Raw genomic sequence first — 4,990 nt, forward strand, 5'->3', positions numbered from 1 at the left:
TTTTGACTGATAGGTGGCAAGAGTAAAAGTATATTTTTTGCCTCTTCATTTCACCTTTGTCATTTAAAAACTGTCTTCTGAGACCTTTTTCCTCTAGTTCTCTTTTATGGCTGAGGAAATCATTGAATTTCATACGAATAGCACACCTTTAGGAACGAAAATGAAGAGATTCAACTTAACCTTATACCCAGAGTATAAGTTTTCAGACAAGAAATAACGTGGTATCAAAATTGAATGAATAAAATGTCGCTTTAAAGTGCCCTCTGAAGCCGTCCATTGTATGTCTTTTTTTTCCCCAAAAGAAAATTCTCTTCCAGCACTTCAAAACCACAATGCCGTTTCTTTTATTCTCAACAGCCCTCTCTCCCCGGGGCCGTTGAGGGGGTAGCACCAGCCTTTTCCGCAGCAGTTAGGTTTTGCCTTAAAATATCCAACAGCTCAATACACTCGCTCCCCTGGTAACCAGCCCCGTGAAAGCGCAGGCACCTTGGACACACCTGTACCTGTGGGAAGCTCCCCTTTGCTCAGACGGCACCTGCGTGCTCACGGGGGCGCTGCTGACGCGATTCTGTCTTTTTGCATGGATAGCTTGGCCGTCATAAATCTGTGGGGCTCAAACATGATGTACATGAGAGGTAGCAAGACTCCAGGATTTGGTTTTGGGACTTTTTCCAAAAACATGGAATTCTAGGCACTGAATGTGTAGTCGTCTTTACTTTCTTCTTCCCCTCCCCTCTTCCCTCCCCCCCTTCCATCACCATGATCTTCGAATTCTTACATTCACACCCCTACTATTCTGGATAATGAAGATGATAATCTGGAATTGGAGAGACTTGAGTTCTTTGGTTTGTCTAAAGTTTACTAGGGGGTAGTTTTAACAGGTTTAGAGTAACAAGCAGTTGTTTAAATGGGAAACACATGTAAGTTAAAAAGTAACTTGCCATGGACGGGCATCAGAAGAAGGCCTGGCCTCTCTGGTAAACTTGGAGAAATCACAGGTACTCTCCCCTGCCACCCAGTGCTTGATGGATATAATATAAGCCACTCTTAGAACCCAGCTTAAGCGAGGCTTTGGGAAACTGGTTTCTAGTGGGCTTGGTTACTTAGCATTAAAGTAGCACTTAGCAGTTGTGGGTTATTTAGTATCTAATATGCAGTATTTCTTTACAACCGACTGGCCAGGTGTGAATGCTTCTGTCCATGAAGGGAAGTGGTTTCCCTGATGAACAGCAGGTGACCGGTGGTGAAAGCGAGTTGGATTCGTGGCCTCAGCTTCTCCCTGAACTCTGGAACTGGGGGAGGCATCTCCCCCTTTCTGTTCTTTGCCCATCTCTGCTTTTGGATGACAGTACCTCTGTATAACCGGCTTTCAATGTGGTAACTCTGAGCGTAGTTGGAGAACAGTTTGAGTGTCTCAGAAAAGTTATAGAAACCCAGATATTTTCTACTTAAGGTCCTTATCTCTGCCCTTTTTGGAAGCATGCATGGGTGACTCCTAAGGATCCTGGCCTCTGTGAGTTATTACTAGAGGCCAGGTGCACCAAATTCATGCACTGTGTGGCAGGGGGGGGGGTGTCCCCTAAGCCCAGATTGCGAGAGGGTGCAGGCCAGGCCAAGGGACCCCACTGTTGCACATTCGGGGCTGGGGAGGGACACAGGAGGTTGGCCAGCGAGGGAGGGACGGTGGGAGGGCTCCAGGGCCTGTCTGGCCCGTCTTCCTCAGTCCCAATCAGCCGGACCTCAGCAGCAAGCTAACCTACCAGTTGGAGCATCTGCCCTTTGGTGGTCAGTGTACATCATAGCAACTGGTTGACTGTCTGCCTCCTGGTAGTTAGTGCATGCCATAGTGACTTTTCGACCGGTCGACTATCTGCCCCCTGGTGGTCAGTGCACATCATAGCGAGCAGTTGAGCGGCCTTAGCATATCATTAGCATATTATGCTTTGATTGGTTGAACAGATGACCGGACACTTAGCATATTAGGCTTTTATTATATAGGATTAGATTGAGCTTCTCAGGCCTAACCTTTGTAATGTTTATAGTATTAGTTTTTAACATCTTTGTTGAGATATAATTCACATACCATGAAGTTTACCTACTTAAAATGTAAAATTAAATGCTTTTAGTTTATTCACAGAGTTGTGTGACCACCACTACAATCTAAGTTAGGAAATTTAAATCACTCCATTAGTAGTCACTCTCCACTCTTCTTCCCAACCATCCTCCATCCCTCAGCAATTGATCTACTTTCTATGTCTAATAGATTTGCCTATTCTGGACATTTTATATAAATGGAATTACACAATACCTGTCCTTTTGTGTCTGGCTTCTTTCATTTAGCATAATGTTTTCAAGGTTCATCCATGTTGTAGCATGTACCAGTACTTCATTCTGTGTTCTGGCAGGATAATATCCTACTGTATGATTGTATTACATTTTGTTTATACAATTATCAGTTGATGGACATCTGAGCTGTTTCTGCTTTTTGGATATTATGATTAATGCTGTTGTGAACATTCCTGTGCAAGTGTCTGTGTAGACATAAATTTTCGTTTTTCTTGGGTCTGAAGCTAAGGGTGGAATTGCTGGGTCCTGGGGTAACTCTGTATCTAGCATTTTTAGAAACCATCAAAACTGTCTTCCCTGTGACTATACCATTTTACATTCCCACCTGTAATGTATGAGGGTTTCGCTTTCTCCACATCCTCGCTAACACTTGTTACTGTCTGTTTAATTACAGCTATCCTACTAAGTGTGAAGTGGTATCTAAGATGTTTTCATTTTCATTCCCCTAAGAACTAATGATGTTGAGCATCTTTTCATGTGCATGTTGGTCATTTGTATATCTTTGGGAAAATGTCTTTTCAAATCCTTTGCCTATTTTTCTGTTTTTTCCTTTAATTGTAAGAGTTCTTTATAATTTTTTTATATAGGTCCCTATGATTTGAAAGTATTTTCCCCATTCTACAGATTGTCTTCTTGATGATATTGTTTGTAGCACAGAAGTTTCGTTTTTATTATTATTACATTAAATAATTCTTTATTGTTGAAAGTATTACATATGTCTCCTTTTTTCTCCCATTGACCCCCCTCCAGCCCACCCCAGGCCCTCACCTCCCCATACATGCAAGTCTTATTCTGATTCATTGAGGTCTTATTTCTAGATTTAAAAAAAAGGAAGTTTTTGTTTTTGTGTTGGTGTAGTTCAGTCATAGGCTTCCTAGATGTGCTTAAATGTATTTGGCCAGAGTTTTCGCCCTAAAGAATTCTTCCTGTTCGCCGAAACCGGTTTGGCTCAGTGGATAGAGCGTCAGCCTGCCGACTGAAAGGTCCTAGGTTCGATTCCGGTCAAGGGCATGTACCTTGGTTGCAGGCACATCCCCATTAGGAGATGTGCAGGAGGCAGCTGATCGATGTTTCTCTCTCATCGATGTTTCAAACTATCCCTCTCCCTTCCTCTCTGTAAAAAATCAATAAAATATATTTTAACAAAAAAGAAAAAAAAAGAATTCTTCCTGTTCAAAAAGGTGTTTTGAAGTTTTATGAGAAAAATAACTTGGTGTAAGTGTTTCCTTGCTGCTCCATTGCCTAAACCAGTGGTTCTCGCCTGGATGACTGCACCCCAGGAGAACATTTGGCAGTGTCTGTGGGCATCTTTGATTGTCCCAGTTGGGCGGGACGCGCTGCAAGGCACCTGGTGGGCAGAGGACAGCTTCCAGGGACAAAGAATTTTCTGGCCCAAAATGTCAGTAGTTGAGAAACTCTGGCCTAACGAGGGAGGTCCCAAAATTTGGGATTTTGGAGAATTTTTCAGCTCATGTCTTGATAATCAGATAAAGGTTTGCCCCGGCCAGTGTGGCTTTGTTGGTTGGGCGTGGTACCGTGCAAGGAAAGGTTGCTGTTGGATTCCCGATCAGGGCACCTGCCTGGGGGTTGTGGGTTCGATCCCCAGTAGGGGGTGTCCAGAGGCAGCCAATTGATGTTTCTCTCTCACGTGGATGTTTTTGTCTCTCCCTCTCCCTTCCTCTCTCTCTAAAAATCAACAAACGATTCTTAAATAAATAAATAAATAAATACATGGCGGATCTGTTCGGAGGAAATCCCTGTGGGCAGATAGATGGTGACAGAATTTGCAGGTTAAATCAGGGGACATTTTGCCCAATTTTCAGTGCTGCCAATTTATATGTAAATTATAGTTACGATAACGGAAACGATTTGAAGGAGAAATACCAGTGGAACAGAAGTAGATTATTCTATACCCCCGGGCCACACTGAGACACACACATACGCATCCTGGCAAATAAGTCAACTGGGCTGATTAAGATCGATGCCGAAATGGTGGTCTCCTCAGAGAATGCGACCACGCGCTTGTAAGATAAATTTAATAACGGTGATTCTCTAGTGATTGGCAGGCATCAGGCTGCTCCTGTAATTCACGGAACTGGCTTTGTCTCCCAAGCAAGACTCCCCTTCAGCGCGTGGCATGACAGCGTTTAGACTGGATGCGACTGCCGAGGTTTAAGTCTCCGCTCCCATCGTTCGCTTGTGTGACCTTAGACAAATTATTTAGCTCTTTCACGAATCAGTTTTTTTTCTTCCTTTATTGATTAAGGTATCATATATGTGTCCTTATCCCCCTATTACCCCCCCCCCCCCACTTATGCCCTCACCCCCCTGGTGTCTCTGTCCATTGGTTAGGCCTATATGCATGCATACAAGTCCTTTGGTTGATCTCTCCCCCTTAACCCCAATCTCCCCTACCTTCCCTCTGAGATTGACCATCTGATCGATGCTTCTCTGTCTGGATCTGTTTTTTTGTTCATCAGTTTATGTTGTTCATTATATCCCACAAATGAGTGAGATCATGTGATATTTATCTTTCTCCAACTGACTAATTTCGCTTAGCATAATGCTCTTCAGGTCATAGGTTTGATGTGCATTTCTCTTATAATTAAATGCTGGGTATCTTTTCATGTGTTTATTGGCAGCT

This window comes from Myotis davidii, unplaced genomic scaffold (assembly GCF_000327345.1).
Source record: "Myotis davidii unplaced genomic scaffold, ASM32734v1 scaffold710, whole genome shotgun sequence".
In the NCBI taxonomy this organism is placed as follows: domain Eukaryota; kingdom Metazoa; phylum Chordata; class Mammalia; order Chiroptera; family Vespertilionidae; genus Myotis; species Myotis davidii.